Below are 17,244 nucleotides of genomic sequence, written 5' to 3'. Positions count from 1 at the left end.
TTTAATTTGCTAATAAAGCTTGCCTAGAATAAAGCTTGAGATTTGAGAATAAAGCTTGCCTAGACAGAGGGGAGTTTGATAAAATGACTTAACGGTAGGGTGCCCCTTGTGTAAAGATAGCTTAAAGGTTCAAGCCTACAGATGGTGAATGGAAATTAAAATACTTTAGCTGATTTAAAAAAAAAAAAAAAGCAAGTTGAATTTAAGCTTGGTTTGGGCAGACTCCAATACTCAACTACTGCAGGATAAAAACTCACTTGCAGTAGACAGCAATATGGTCATGCTTATTCACAGAGGACATGCAACCATTTTTTAAAGTACACTGTGAGAATTCAGCAACCTGAAGGTGAAGAACAGTGAAAACTTAGATATTATATTTAGATCACACAGTAAAGCAAATAAGAATTAAAAACAGAAATATATTTTGCTAGCAACAAGTTGAAGTATGAGATAATAAAACAAACACAAAAGCCTTGTATGAGTAAACAGAAGGGAGCCAAGACCTTACTACCACTTCTTTTTGTCTGGAAAGTACACAACTCACTAACAGAAGTACTCACAATGACACTGTGACTAATCCTGGGTGAAAGCTGATGGTCCACTTAGTTCTTGCCATAGGCAGGGCAGATCAGGAACTGCCTGCACTGAACACAGCTGGCATTTCTTCTAGCTCAGGGAAGTGCTAAAGACAGGATTATCACAAAATTATTTTTTAAATATACTTGGCCTTAGTAGAATTTTTTGTATTGATCTTAAAAGTAGCTATCATTATCTAGAACTTTCAAGCAAACTTAATGGACACATATAAGTGATGAAATTGCCAAAATTAGAAAAAAGAGTTTTCAAACTCTAGGAGAGTGAAAACCATGGGACAGTGAATGACTCTTTTTAGCTCATGTGTATTGAGTGAACAGTGTGGAGAGAACTAAATAGCCAACCTATCTGTCTTTCTCTTGCTCTCTCTCTTTGTTTCTCTAAAGCCTCTAACAACCTCTACAGTAGGTTTTATACCAACAACTAATTAAAACTTTTGTAGACAACATCCAGTAAACAAAAACACTTTAAAAGAACATTCCACAAAGCATGGAGATTTACTGATGAAATTACTGTCTTCCACGTCTCTTTCTTGGCTACTTCCCTAAACAACATGGCAAATTTTCTAAAATACCAGTAAGGACAAGCAGTGTCTGACAGACTCTGTTAGCTTCCACTTTAGCATTACAGATCTAATAAGAAATATCAGTTTCTAGTATTTTGACCATAGTTAGAGAGGCTAAAGCCAGATTGATATGCAAATATCTTAGTCATATTTCTAAAGTCTAGTGTTCATTCTATCACTTCAGCTCTTTGGGACTGATGTTGGATCTCCTCATACCCTCATCATCTAGTTCCCTTACATTCAGGAGTGAGGACATGAAAAATCTGAATTCCCTGTATGTGGTACTAGTTGGGTTTTCCCTGTCTCCACCTTGGCCTACAGCACTTTACTTCCATTTCCAGGGTATGTCAAGGAAGTCTTCCCATATTTTGGTTATTTGTAGAGGTTTCCGTCTCTGAAAAGCTATGAAGTGGAAGGACTGATGGTGGAAAAGGAGGTGTAAGGGCATTTAGCTCAAGATTGTGATTGCTGACACTGTGGTTGCTATAGAACCTATTGCTGATAATTAATCCACAAAGTGTGCATTCCGCTCTACTTTGTTTCACACTGAGGGTTTTCTCCATTTCTTGGGACAAACCATGGGTCTTTAGTAATGAGAGTGATCAGTTAACTAGTCATACTATCTCAATGGAATGAATTCTGTAACACTGATGATAAGTAGAATGCCAAAATGATTTCTTTTTTTCTTTATTATTATGTTATGATGTTATGTTAGTCACCATACAGTACATCATTAGTTTTTGATGTAGTGTTCCATGATTTGTTGTTTGTGTATAACACCCAGTGCTCCATGCAATACGTGCCCTTGTTAATACCCATCACTGGGCTAATTCATCTCCCCCTCCCCTCTAAAACCCTCAGTTTGTTTCCCAGAGTCCACAGTCTCTCATGGTTCCTCTCCCCCTCTGATTTCTCCCCCTTCGTTTTTCCCTTCCTTCTCCTAATGTCCTCCATGCTATTCCTTATGTTCCGCAAATAAGTGAACTGACTTACTGAACTGAACTGACTCACTCAAATAAGTGAAATTGACTCTCTGCAAAATGATTTCTGATAGTGCTGTGAATATTAATGATTTCTGAGTTTTATCAAGATTTTAGAAAGGGTTCCAGAATAAACTCAGATGGCTGTACTGATGGTGTTTGAAACAATAAGCATCTTTTGGTTCTCCTTATAAATACATACAAATGTCCTTATAAATGATTGAAATTTTTCACTGATATCAATACCAAGTATAGTAAAAAAGCTTTAGAAAAACCATAGTGTGCATGTGTATATGGCCTAAATAAGTTTATTTTGGATCTTCATGAAACTATCATTGAATTTGCTCTTGTATATTTAAATGATATGCTCTAATCAAAACAAAAAACATTGCATAATTGGTACTATGATTTTTTATTATATTAGCATTTATCATAATTCTAAATATTTCAGGATTTTAGAAAAAGATAATTTGAAAACTTGTTTTAGATGTATTTGTGTACAAATTAAATTTGTATCAGTAAAAGGATTATGGAAAAATAAGTGAAAAATTATTTGTATCAAGTATGATAGTAAGCAGAGACAGTCTTGCCACTATTGTTCTCATAGTAAAGTTTCCTTTTTTCTCCCCCTGTTCAGTAGCAGAGATTTGTGTTTTTTAACCCCACTGATTTGGGCAGCTCTGTATTCTGAGAAGCCAGCAGAGGAAGTATTTTAAAAAATTGCTGCTAGTGTTAGCTCTCTCAGCTTGATGATGCATGACATAGTCTCCTGCATTCCTATATTTTCTTCTCTTAGTCTATAACATGTAACAGCTACTGATCAACTGGAAGCAAAATTCTTCAAACTTCTGGGAGTAGCAGTTGATAAATTTAGCATGTCCTGCATGCAAAATAGCAAAATGTTTATATGTATGAGCCTTAGGATCAGATACACTGGTTTTAATTCTTGACTCTAAAATTTATTGGGGGTACATTTTGTCCGTATTTTACTCAGTTGCTGTTATTGCTACTGTTTTTCTTTTTGTTGTAATAATTCTCTCTGGTTGATTTTTGCCTGGCTGAGATAAAAAGGAAATGGCTGGTATCATTAAAAATAAGTTTTTTTTATTATTGCATACTATATGCCAGGCACTACTACAAATGTTTATGTGTGCTAATTAATTTGATTTTGCTATGCTACTGCCTCAACCAGTAGTCAACTGTACAAAATGTATGATACATACTATGGATTCTATAATTGCAGCCCACAAAGAACCCCTCTTCCTAAAGACAGTTGAGGAAGTTTGAGAACTTTTAATTACAGCTTGGACCTTATAGAAGCTGTACAAAGCAGCATCTCCATTCAAAGTCATTGAATAAAATGTGTATCACCTTTCAGTGACCCTGTTGCTTTGCTAAGTCACATTCTTGGGAAAAGGCAGTTGGAGCAAAAATAGATCAAGTGACTGGACTGCTATCTCTCTCAGAGGAACAAGCCTTTAAGGCATGTAAGATCAGCTGTTTGTTGGATTGCTGTAGAAGTCCACCATCACATTATCCATATGTAAGTATTAATTTGAAAATGTACTGCACTATTCTGTTTTCCCCTATTATACTTTCCTCTCTTCTGAGAAGATAGCTAGTGTAGTTATTAATAATTTCAGAAACCCCAGAATAGATACAATGGATGACAGCACAGACATCTGTAATTGGATTCAATTGTTTCAACAATGTTGAGTTAGTGCTCTGTGTGAGTCTGAATTTCTTAGAGATTATCCAGTTGCACTGTTAGGATTAGATCTCTCAGTTACTACACTTACTATAAGTGGTTAGTACTATCATACACCTAGAAAGAGCTGATGGGCAAGCTTATGTCTCCCTCATAAGGACTCTACTCAACTTACAACCCTGACTTTTTTTATGTAAGTGTTTCATATTTTAGAATCCCCTCCAACTTAGCTATAAAGTACATAAGAGATTTCCAGCACATACAGTAAGGAGGATCAACAAATAAGACACACAGTTATTGTTCAGTTTGGCTATTGTGATAAAAACAGAGATGGATTTGACATATATCCCCTACCAGGAAAATTCCAAGAATTTTAAAGTTTGGCTCAAAAGAACAGAATCTTTACAGAAAGAAGCTTTATGAAAGGACTCAAAGCATAGCATAAGTCCTTCTCATCGTAAACAGGGACTTCTTACACAATTGAACATCAGGCTAAGAGAGTTTGAAAACCATGAAATATTGTACCTATGGTGCTGAAAGAGAATAAAATGTGATACTGAGCTCTTAGTAATCATACTTAGTTAGATAACTAAAAGCCTTGCTATATCTTTGCAGTTTAATGATAAGCAGTTTATAGTCCTTAAACTACACCATTGGTTATTGAACAAATATCTATGAATCCAAGTAATAGTCCTGGTGACATTAACTTCTTCATTTAAAAAATTTTGTCTAAAATACACTTTAATGAGAGAAAATTTTCTTCCTGTAGTAATATTAGCCATAGAACACTTGAAAACAACACATCATTGACAAAAGCATTCCCAAAAGAAACAAAAGTGTGTTCTGAATTTCACCAATATTAAAAACTGGAGTTAGAAACAAATCTCAGGGGGTGCCTGGGTGGCTCAGTCGTTAAGCGCCTGCCTTCGGCTCAGGTCATGATCCCAGGGTCCTGGGATCGAGTCCCACATCGGGCTCCCTGCTCTGCGGGAAGCCTGCTTCTCCCTCTCCCACTCCCCCTGCTTGTGTTCCTGCTCTCGCTATGTCTCTCTCTGTCAAAAAATAAATAAAATCTTTAAAAAAAAAAAAAAAAGAAACAAATCTCAGTATGTATTAGGAAATGAATGTTTCCTAATGTTCTTGCAGATAAAACTATTACTTTTTTTTTTGTCATCTAAGTCTCAGTAATCCATGTTTTTTGTTTGTTGTCGTTATTTACATCTTATTTACTTTTCCTCTAGCTAGCTGTGTATGCAAACATATATACAAAAGGAGGCAGAATTTTATATATTAATCTTTAGTAGGAAGGTCTCAAAGAAGTGGTTGAGGATTTCTGGTCAGGACAAAATAATTAAGACTCAAATACAACTGTAAGGCCTAGAAAGAACACAAGAGAAAACCAAAGGAGAACAGTGAAAAGTAGTATGAAGGTGAATTCATTTTGTTACGGAGATACCTGAGGACTGGAACAACACCACAGCAGAAGGCGACAGCCCAGGACTGGCATTTCCCAATCTCCAAACCAACAATAGAAGATAGCCCAGATCAGGCAGACTCACTTCTCCGGTGGGTCAAATGGGAGTTCTGCTGACAGTATCAGGCAAGTTTGGCAGAACTAGTATGGTAGAAGCTATCAAAATCCCTGTCCACCAGCAGCAAATATAGTAAATTAAAGGATAATAGTTTATTGCATTTCCTTAAGGAGATTATTCTGAGTTCCTCAGACAATACATAGATGTCCGTCTCTTTGGGATCAATTGTTGGGAGTTTTATTGGTTTCCTTTGGTGGTGTCATGTTTCCATGATAATCATGATCCTTATGGCACTGTGTTGGTGTCTGCACATTGGAGGATGTAGGTACCTCTTCCAGTTTTTATAGACTGGCTTTTGCAGGCAAAGTCCTTCACTGGTCAGCCCCTCTAAAGAGTCTGGTGGTGTCCACAGGTGGACTTGCTGTTGGGAGTCCTGAGGCAGGTGGATCTGGTGCCTGGGTCCGCAGGTGGTCCAACCTGATGCCTGGGCATGTAGAAGCAGGTCTGGAGCCTAGGTTCACTGGGGTGGGTCTGGCACTTGAGTCTGTTGTGATGGACCCGGGACCTAGATTCTGCGCCCACAGACGTCAACCAGGCACTAAGAACAGATAGGGTGAGCCTGGACTCTGGGTCCACAGGGGGCCATTGGGAGCATCGGTCCACAGGAGCTGAGGGAGCCACAGGCACTTAAGTGGACCCAGCAACTGGGCTTCCGGGAACTCAATGAGAGCCTGGTGCTGAGGAAGCCGCCTGGGCATGAAAGCGCCATCTGGGGGTGCTGGAGCCGGCCAGTGACCTGGTAAGCCGGGGGCCTGCATTCACAGGCTCTCTGGGAACCTGGAATTGAGGAAGCCACCAAAGCCAAGGGGTTGGGTTCTCAGGAGCTCGTAGAGAGCCTGGTGCCGAGGAAAACGCCCGGGGCCCATATGGGGCTGCTTCAGCCCATGCCTGTGTGGGCTGGGGCCTGCCTTCAAGGCACGCTCTGGGAGCCTGAGCTGAGGAAGTCACCTGAAGCCGTAGGAGCCGCCTGGGGTAGCTGGAGCTGGGAGACCTGGGTTTGTAAAAGCCGGACGGGAGCTTATTGGCTCGGGACCCGCCGGAGGCCAGCAGACACCAAAGAGAGCCCACGCCTAGATTCTCGGGAGTCCAAGGAGAGCCTGGTGTCCAGGACGTCTGCCGTAAGGCGCGGAGGAGAGCGTTAATGCCGTGTTGCCGTAAGGCGCGCAGAGAGCCGGAAGCCTGGTGCCCAGGACACCACCAGGATTGCGGAAGCAGCTGGAGGCGAGGTGAGCAGGAGCCGGGTTTGTGGGAGCCCACCAGGAGGCACCCAAAGCCTTAGAAGTTGGCCTGTTAATGGGGCGACCGGCTTTGGGGTCCGTGCGCAGTCATCACTTCACTGTCCTCCCTTGAGTGCGTGGGGCTGCCAAGTTTGGGAGGAGGGATGAGGGGATGTGAATCTTTCTTTCCTGCCCCCCTCAGTGTGCACTTTGTTATTTCTGTTCTTCACCCAGGTACTGCAACCCCTCACCTGGAATCCTTGGCTCCTATGAAGGTATTTTTATGCGCAGTTGTTTAAATTGATGTTCCTGGAGGGAGGATGAGAGCTGGAAATTTCCATGCTACAATTTTGATCCATTTATTTTTTAGTCTGTTTTTTATTTCTAAGGACATTTTCAATTTTATCCAAGTTATGTTGGATACTAGTCATTTATTACTTATTATTTAGTTAATGTTTGCTTTAGGTTCGGTTATATCACCTGTTTCATTCCTAATTTCCCTCATTTTTGCTGAAACTTGTTTCTTCATCAATCTATGAAAACTTTAAGAATTCTATTGGGTTATTTAAAGCAACTTTTGGTTGGTTGTTTCTATGTCTTTTTAATTAACTCGAGCTTTTATCCTTATTGTATTCTGTCCACTTTCTTTGGATTTATTTTGTTTTTTTTTTTCTCCAGCATTTTAAAATGTGCCACTTGATTATGGGCCCTTAATTTGGTCCTGTGCAACCCCTACTTGCAAACCCCATCATCTTCTCAATCTCAAGTGTGAATTTCAACCACAGGTATCCAATTCATTAGTCTGACTCTAAACCAATTACCTGCATTCTCCCCGCACCATTCCCAAAACCCATGGTGCAGTATTTTGGGCATGAAAGTTTGGGTATTTTCTTTGAATGGAACACAAAAAAATATTGACAGATAAAACATTTGTCTTTTTTTTTCCATTTGCTGAAGGCTTTATTCTTAGTGTGGTTTTTTTTTTTTTAAGAAGTGTTTGAAATTAACAATTATATTTTGTACAATTACTGATAATGATTTTTAATTGATTTATGATTATAATCAATTAGGTATTAAACTGCAGGCCTTTAGTTTCCTGAAAAAGATGTTTGAATGTGTTGTATTCTTTGAGTTAGATTGCTAATATTTGGTTATTCCCCTTCATTTGTAAGGGAGGCGTTTCTCTTGCAACTCAAGCATGACATTTTTTTTTTTTGCCTTAATTGGTCATTATCTTTAATGAAAACAAATCTGTATTTTCACCCTTCCTGTTTTAAATATGGAAATTTGGTATACTATCATATATCCCCCACTTCACTACCTTCAGTTATTTTGCTGAATTAAGTTGGGTATGTAGATTCATATGATGCTAATGAAGATGACAATGAGACAGGTGTGAGAGATGATGATGTTTTTTTTATTACTAAGTAACTTTTCTCTACATAATTTTCCTAATAATGAAAATAATTTCTATAAAAAATAACCTCATATTACACAAATATATTTTTTGAATACGCAGCATCTTTCAGAGCTGTGTTTTATTCTGATTTTTCACGTCTTGATTTTTGTCTTAAAATGAAATGCCATCTCTGTTTCTAAGACCAATACACTAAGCCAGACTCTTGGTGGTCTGCCTCAAGTCAAGTTTCAGTATAGGTTCAGTCAACTGTGGCCAGAAGGCAAGAGCACTAGATGAAAGAAGGCCTAAGAGGAATGAAATCCATTCACCTTGCTTGCTAATTTATGTACAGTAACACTGTCTGTTTGCCCATTGGAAAAGATAGCTGTTATTTTTTACAATTCCTACATAGTGCTGTCTTCTTACCAAGTGTGCACCTATGGGCTGGGTTCTCCAGAGTGATGCCTTAACCTGTTTGAACAAAGTGTCGTCAACACTAGCAGAACCTATCAATGAGGCAAGGATAGAGTCCTGGAGTGGGAGTTGGGGATATGTCAGTACTTACAAGATAATAACAGATTTTTCTCTCTTCTCATAATTGAAGGGTGAAAGAAAGAATTTCCCAGAAAAATAAGGCAGGGGAACTTTTAGACAAATATATATATATATATGTTCACTATAGTGCATATTCTGGTTTGTATTTGCATTTTCTTTGCAAGTCTTATTAAAATATATTTTATATTTATTCCATAACTTTATTATGTTTAACCACATAGGAATATTTGCTTAGTATTATCAGATCACTTATTTATTTAGAGCTTCTAAGTCTTACACCTTTCCAGTGATCATTCTGTTTGTTCATACTTACTAAGAGAGGACTGTGTTTATTCAGTATTGATTGTTGACATGGATGCTTTTCAAAGACAGTTATTACTATTCAGATTTTCCTGGCTCAAAAAAAAAAAAAATGAGAAGGGAAAGTCTGCAGGTTGCCACTGATACACTTTTTTCACAGTTTAAGCTAGATGCAGCCTGGGTAAAAATTAAAGCCTTAAATATTTTGCCTGTAATGCTCTTTTTCATGTATATTGTTACATGTTGGGACAGTACCCTATGTATTTTTTTTTAAGATTTATTTATTTATTTTAGAGAGAGAGAGGGAGAGAATGAGCATGAGAGGGATGTGGGCTGAGGGAAAGAGAAACCCAAGCCTACTCTGTGCTGAGGCAGAGCCCCTCCCAGGGCTCAATCTCATGACCCTGAGACCATGACCTGAAACGAAACCAAGAGTCAGACACTTAATCAGCTGTGTTACCCCCAGCACCCCAGGACGGTACCCTATTTATTAAGAGGAATGAATATCATCATTAAAATTACAGTAGTCTCACTTTCTGTATTATACTATCCTTAGCAAGTACAGCTAGAAATGAGTATCATGGGAAGACCCAATACAACTGAGATTTCTTCTCATCTAATGATATTAAAGCTACTTTTTGCCAACATCCTTTGTGTTTCTGAAACAAATCAGTATATTCTTCTGGGGGCATTGATTATTTATTCCTTAATTCTTTCATTCCATACGTATTTATTTAGCTCCTTCTATGTATTCCAGGTAGTATTTTAGGAAATGAATATATAAAAGAGAACAAAAGAAACATGAATAGAAGCCCACTGTCTGGTTATAGAAAGAAGAATTAAACACGTGTAATCAAACCAACAAGCATATTTAATGAAATTGTGAAGAGAATTACAAGAATAAGGTGTTAAATAATAGCTATAATGGGAGTCATCAAGATAGCTTCTTTCATTACAGATTAAATTTCTATTTCTAGAAATAAGGTTAGTAACAGAGTTGCCCCTCATTCCTCTCCAGATGACCAAGTCTTTATAAATAGACTTCATGCAAAAGAGTTATGAATAAGATATAAGTTAATTTTAATGTTACCTTGGTTATTCTCAAAATCATACAAGGAATAAAGGGTAGAAAGCTTAGTGAAAAGAGAAGTTAAATTTTTAGTGTCCCTCATTACCCTAGTCAAGGTATAGTGGAGAAGGGAATTGAAATTATTTTAATAGCCTTGGCATCCTCAAGAAAACTGGCTTGTTACTTGTCCATTCGGAAGAAAAATTACTTCCCTGAATGTCTTGAGTTTATAACAATTTTGGCACTACCCAGTAAATACTCTGTTAATCTAAGGCTGTTTTAGACAGATGGCCATTGGGCCTTTCAGATTATTTGGTTAGAGTCATCTTAATGGCCATTAAGCATGGCCAGACATTCAGGGACTAGACTGGCTAGGCTCAAGTAAGTTAGAAATTGTCTCCAAATATATTCCTAATGATACCTGCTTTATTCAATTTTATCCACAGTTTTGGTGCCCAAATTCAAAGTGCTTTGTTATAATTAGGTCACCCAGTTTGGCTTTAGATTTAAGTCCTTAGATTATTTAGGGTCTTACTAAATTTGAAATGTTATTGAGGGGCTGGAGATACTAAAAATGATTCTTTCAGGAACTTCTACTAAGATTTCAGCTGTGTCCTTATGGATCAAAGGAATCAGTCTTGCAAAAAGACAAAAGAGAAAACATTCTAAGCAAAGGGGATGGTAAGTGAGAAGGCTCTGTTAACAGAACAGTTTGGCACTCTTTACTGCACTTTCTTCCAAATGTGTCATATAAACTTAGTCTCTCAGCCACTGAATATTGTTGATTCCTCTTTACTTTTCTTCAGACTTGATATAGAATGGTACCCAATATTCATGTTCTTCCAGTGTTGCCATGACTATTTTTAAGACAGAGAATTAAATATTAAATACTTGTGTTTACATACACATAATACTTGTGTTTACATTTCTAGATAGAAGCAGAATTACCTCTCCTAATATTAGGCTGTAAAGGCAACACAAAGGGCATATAACCTTTACTTTTCCTCTAAGAATAGCTCAGCAACAGGCCATGGAATATTATTTGCTCTTTTGTGTTCACAATGATAAGTAAAGGGGTTTAAAGTTCTGAGACCATAGAGATAGCCCTTTTCTGTCTGAGTATAGGCTAGGAGCTGGAAAGGGGTCAGATTAGTCTCCTACTTAACTTCTCTAGGCCTCACAAAGGTCAACTTTCTCCAAGGCTGTTTGTTTTTCTTGAACTGATCCTTTATCACTATCAGAATGGAAAGTGGGTATGGGCTTATTAAAAAGGAACTAGAGTGGAGGGGGGGTGGAGGATGGGTTAGCCTGGTGATGGGTATTAAAGAGGGCACGTATTGAATGGAGCACTGGGTGTTATACGCAAACAATGAATCATAGAACATCAAAAACTAATGATGTAATGTATGGTGATTAACATAACATAACAAAATAAAATTTTAAAAAAAAAGGAACTAAAAATGTTGCTTTTTAAATCTTTGCTGTACTAGACCTTTAGTCGGCATCCAAGGGCAAATTAAGACTTCCACTTTGTAGAACCCGAATTACAAGACGGTTGATTTGGTTTTTAAGGCTAAATTATCACAATAAGCAAAAGCAGGCCTTTGTCCAGTATTGTTCTCTGTAGGTACACTTCTTCAGGTTTTTGGTAGCAGTGTGTGTGTCTTGTTGAAAGATAAAGGAGAAACTGAGTTACATCTAGATTAGTAGATTTAGGGACGTCCCCCAAATCAGTTGTCACTAATCCCCTCAAAGATGAGTTAAAACTCTTTATCTCCATATATGCCGTGTATTCCTTATCCTTCCTTCCAGTTTAGTTATTCACCATATTCCTTCTGTACTCTTCCCTTTACAGTTATTATCCATTGCACATCTTTAAATATTTTTTCTATTTGAATCACTCCAAGATAATAACTCATTTTTGTATTCTTCTTGGACACTGAGTTGGTCACATTTTATCACATGTAAAAGTTTCAAATGATGTAAAAGTTGCAGTCACAATTTTTTTTTCCCCTTTTGATAGGCCTAGGTAAAACAATATTGTAGACAGTTCACTTGAGAGCTACCTCAAGACATGCTAAGCATACTCAGACTGGCAGGGAACCAAACTCTGCTGTGACGACTCTTTCCTGTGAAATTCTGTATTTGGTTGGATGGCATGATTTAATTTGGGGATTAGGATGAAGGTTTAGGGGTGGCTCAACATAGTCCATCTTAGCCTACCTAAGTTCTGTACTGGGTCTTTTATGTAATTTCTTAAGAACAAAAAGCAAATTACTGCCCTAATCTTTTAGATTAATTGTTCTGTTCATATATTTGTCTTCAGAACTTCGAGGGTAATGGTGGGACATGAATGAATTTTCCAGGTAAAATACTGTATTATACCCTCCTAATGTAAGTCAAATTTATGATATCATGGTACCTTCAGCCAAACTAAATTTGTTTTTCCTGGAATATTTTATGAGACACCTTGCTGTGTATTTCCCCTTCTATATCAGAATAATTTATTTAACTGCTCTGTTAAAATCCTATCCATCCTTAAAGGTATACCTAAAATTACACCTCTTCTGTCACAGTATTTTATAAACAGTTTATTATGAAGATCTCATTTGGGTCGGACACTCAATGCATAGAAAGCCACTGAATGGATTCAGAAAGGATTGACTTTCAAATATGCTATTTAAGAGAGTGTAATCTTGGGAAAGTAATTTATAACCCTATGTATCCCTTTTTGTTCAGAGGCATATTCAGCTATATAGTAACCCATTTTACTAAGTAAGTACATGAGAAAATATATAAATTTTATCATGAATAAAATATATTTTATAATATTTAAATATATAACATTTGATGTAAAAATGCATAAATATTAAATTATTAGAGCTGATATTATTCCCATTTTACAAATAAGAACATAGTGATTGATTTGTCCAATATCTGACAGTGTTTAGGTACAACTATTAAAAAAACAAGTCTTTTGACTTGGTGTCCATTCTACATTGCATGTCTATTATGCTTAGGCAGAAAGCATGACACAATTTTGAATTCCCATTTTTCTATGTATTTACTACTCTTTCTTGATTTGTAAAGCTTTTTCATAGCTTGTCAAATGTAATTGTAAATAATTTTGTAGTTGTTTTATTTTCTATACCAAATTATAAGCTACTCTAGGCATTTATGAAATCTTTACATAGCACAGATTATGTGCCAAAGTGAGGCAACAGAGAAACCTAGGGCAAAGAGTTAAATAACTTATATGAAGTCACAAAACCAATGAATAGCAGATTTGGGGATTTGAATCCAGTAGTCCAGCTTCAGAATCTGTGTTCTTTAGACATACTTTATATTGTCTCTTTAATAATAATAGCTTACTCATCTTTGAATTCTCTAAACTCACCCATCAGTGGCTATAATTGAAATGGAATACACTGTTAAAAAAAATACATTTGTTAATGATGATTAACCTTTATTAGAGTCTCAATATTAAGAATTATTATGGACAGGGGCACCTGGGTGGCTCAGTTGTTAGGCATCTGCCTTCGGCTCAGGTCATGATCCCAGGGTCCTGGGATCGAGCCCCGCATCGGGCTCGCTGCTCAGTGGGGACCCTGCTTCTCCCTCTCCCACTCCCCCTGCTTGTGTTCCCTCTCTCGCTGTGTCTCTCTCTGTCAAATAAATAAATAAAATTAAAAGAAGAATTATTATGGACAGATACCCATGACAGAATGATCACTATATGACTCCTTGAGAATTTATATTCAATATAAATACTTAGTGTAACTTTGTCATATCTTTTTTTAAGAATGTAATAACCCAATTGGTTTATGGCAAATCTTGTTAATTTACTATAATTGATTTACTAGAACAAGATTTTTCAAAACATGATGGAGCAGAGAGATACCAGTAATAACTCAGAGATTGGGGGCGCCTGGGTGGCTCAGTTGGTTAAGCGACTACCTTCGGCTCAGGTCATGATCCCAGGGCCCTGGGATCGAGTCCCACATCGGGCTCCCGGCTCAGCGGGGAGCCTGCTTCTCCCTCTGACCCTCTCCTCTCTCATGCTGTTTCTCTCTCTCTCGCTCTCTAATAAATAAATAAATAAAATCTTTAAAAAAAAAATAACTCAGATTGTCTGATCATTTAGTTTTAATCAACAATAAAAATTTATTAACATTAAAGAACGGAAAAGATAGGGAAGTCTTAAAAGAAAAGCATCATTAGGGGTGCCTATTTGGCTCAGTTGATAAAACATGCAACTCTTGATCTTGAGGTTGTGAGTTCGAGCCCCACAGTGGGGGTAGAGTGTACTTAAGAAAAAAAATAAACAAAAACCCCTGACTTTTAAAAAAAAAAGCATCATTAATCAAATTTAATATAGATAATCATTGACTTACCATTGTCAACTTTCCAGAAAAAAAATACAGAGAAAACATATGTAGGTAAGTGAAGAAATACTTCCTTTGGGAAATAATTATATGAGAGAATTTAACAATGACTTAATATAATTTATTTTTTTCTTAGCATGAGGATATCTCTTAATTCTTGACGTTCATTCAGTTGAATACATTTGCTCCAGCCTAAAACTAAAGCTGAAAACATGCATTTAAATGCCCAGTGTCCCATGGTCATTTAAAATTCTAATTGTCCACATCTGAATTTAACTTCCTTTCCATAAAATCATTATTCCTATCCTCCCTGCCATAATTCTGGGCATCTACCATGTATCCAGTTATGAACATCAGAAACCTAATAATCCGTCCAAATTTCTATTTTTTATTCACTTTTATTTGATTTTTTAACCAGTCTTGTAGAATTTTCCTTCTGAATATGGCTTTAATCCACTCCAATATTCTATCCTTATTTATATCACCACTTAGGTCAGCCCCTATTTATCTATCATCTTAATCTCTCTATTCTTAAAAAGTCTGCTTTTATTCAGTCTTGTCACTCTTAAAATGATCTTCCAGGTTGCAATCAGATTCATCTTTCTTAAATAAAATATGACTGTATTATTCCCTTGTTTAAAAATTCTCAGTTGCTCTGCAACCACTAAAAGGAAATGTTTAATCTCATTGTCTGGCATAAAGGCCTTCGATGAAGTGACCTCAGAGTACTTCTAATTCAACATTTGCTCCTCTATGTCCTGCGCTTTAACTATAGTTCCCAGCACATACCATGCTATTTTATAGACCCATGATTTATTCACAATGATCCTTTGATTGAAAAAAATCTCTCTGTCCTCATCTGGTTAATTCCCATCAGTCTTTTATATTAACTATCAACTTACTTTCACCACAAAAATCTTTCCTGAACAATAATGGCTAGAATAATTATTCCTTCCAGTTATCCTGAAGCACCTAAGATGTATACACAGCATAACATTTCCCACAAAAATTTAAATAATGTTGTCTCATCCCCTATACTGGATGCCCCTCAGAGACCAAATAATATCTCTTTAAAGACAAGACCTTGAACAGTGTCTGAGTATAATATGCAGTAAATGCTCATTGAACTTAAAGATAATTGCATACTTCTATATGAATAGGACATTCAACTTGGGCCTACTTAGTTAAACGAAAACCAAATTTTAATGAAGAATATCATATCATTGATACACAAATTAAGATTTGTGATATGTATTTTAAAAAAAAGATTATGGGAACAGACTACAGGTGATAGAAGTATAAAATATATAAAGTTTGAATATCAAGAAATGAAGTCTGTGTGTATATATATTAGATATATGATATATACAAACACCTATTGGAAATAGACTATATATTTTTAACAAGAATGAAAATAAAATGACAGAATTTATCATGTAAGAAAGAAAATGTAGCAAAGTTTATTATTTCTCAAATATAGTACCTCAGGCCAGAGTCACATTGAGAGAATTTGTGTTAACTATAATATTTTAAGTATAGATGCTCAACTTCACAGCTTTCATTTTTTTAAGATCTTAGGTAAGTTACTTTTTAAGAGATATACTCCTTCCCTAAGGTTAGAAGTTGAATTCTTTAAAACTATCTGACTCTATTAAAATGTATTAAAGCATATTTAATTTTTCTCTTATTGTGAAGAAAAAAATTCCAAGCATGAAGGTCACTTGCAAACCAAATATTTGTAAGAATGACCCATCTAACCGCTAAGGATTCTGTCTTGATATAAATGAGCACCTTAAACCATAAATTGGTGTTTTTCGGAGAGATACTGAAAGATAAACTGTTATAAAATTGTCAGCAGCTGACAACCAGAGAACTGATTCTGTAATTTAGTGAGAAACTAAAAAGATCAAAATCACATTTCTGCCTTTTAACAGGCCTTTGGCTGTTGCACAGAACCTGCTAATAGCATCGTAGAAGGGAAGGAGGGAGTAGAGGTCATAAGGCCCACTTGACACTGTTGGGGAAATGGATGTACCCATTCTTAGTCTGCTGTGACTCTTAAGAACAGAAGACTTAAAGATGTACTGGCCCTGCTCTGAGAGAATTAATCAGAAGAATTCAGACAAATCATCATGCTATGTGTAGAACAGTTTGGCTGCTAATAATTACAGGTTTTTTTCTTTACCTAACTCTTAATTCAGAAGTACAAAACAATTAATACATATTCTGTATTTTACTCTTAAAAATGGATTCAGAAGAATTAATCATCCATCAGGCTTTTATACATTTTTCTTATTTTAGTTTATTTGGTTAGTGTGTCCCATGCATCTATTGGATACCATAGAATAATCTTTTTTGTATATTTCTGTATATTCATATGTATTCCAATATTCTAATAGTCCTTACTTGGTTTTAGATCTGTGACTATAATTTTAATCGTGATACATGGCAATTATGTAAGAAAGTACTTTTTTATATATTTTTTTGATCTAAAAAAAGACCAGACTCTTTATGTGGTTAGTTGGCATAGAAACATTCTCAGTACTGAAGAAAAATATATAGTGGGCATTTTTAAGAGCCAGGAGATTCTATGTGAAATACACCAAAATACATACTATCCTCCAAGGAACTGGATATTTGTCAATATTTAGTGGCCTTTCCGAAAGAAGATCATAATAAATAATCATAGTAATGAAACTTCGTAGTTTATATACCTATAAGCAAAGGAGTAATCAATCCCTTGTAGTTATGTTCTCAAAGTACAGCCTCAAGAACAAGCCATAGAAACACTGCAAATGCTGCTGATTCTTATTTTGCTTTAGTTATTATTATTATTCATTTTAGGTTGACAGTTCTTCTCTCCCAGGTACATTTATTGCT

The 17,244-nt window shown here is 36.4% G+C and overlaps 1 long non-coding RNA gene across 1 annotated transcript in view; it reads left to right on the top strand.

The window, feature by feature from the left end:
* The first annotated feature begins 6,274 nt into the window (after positions 1–6,274).
* Positions 6,275–17,244, top strand: part of LOC115939530 (uncharacterized) — a 56,929-nt gene continuing 45,959 nt past the window's right edge. The window contains exons 1-2 of the long non-coding RNA XR_014139647.1: positions 6,275–6,665; positions 6,891–6,931. This is a non-coding gene — a long non-coding RNA (uncharacterized LOC115939530). The remainder of the gene's footprint in view (positions 6,666–6,890; positions 6,932–17,244) is intronic.

The sequence above is a fragment of the Leptonychotes weddellii genome, chromosome 13 (assembly GCF_054177405.1).
Source record: "Leptonychotes weddellii isolate Sample4059 chromosome 13, ASM5417740v2, whole genome shotgun sequence".
Lineage (NCBI taxonomy): Eukaryota > Metazoa > Chordata > Mammalia > Carnivora > Phocidae > Leptonychotes > Leptonychotes weddellii.
Note: the sequence above shows the minus strand (reverse complement) of the source record. Positions and strands in the feature narration are given on the sequence as shown.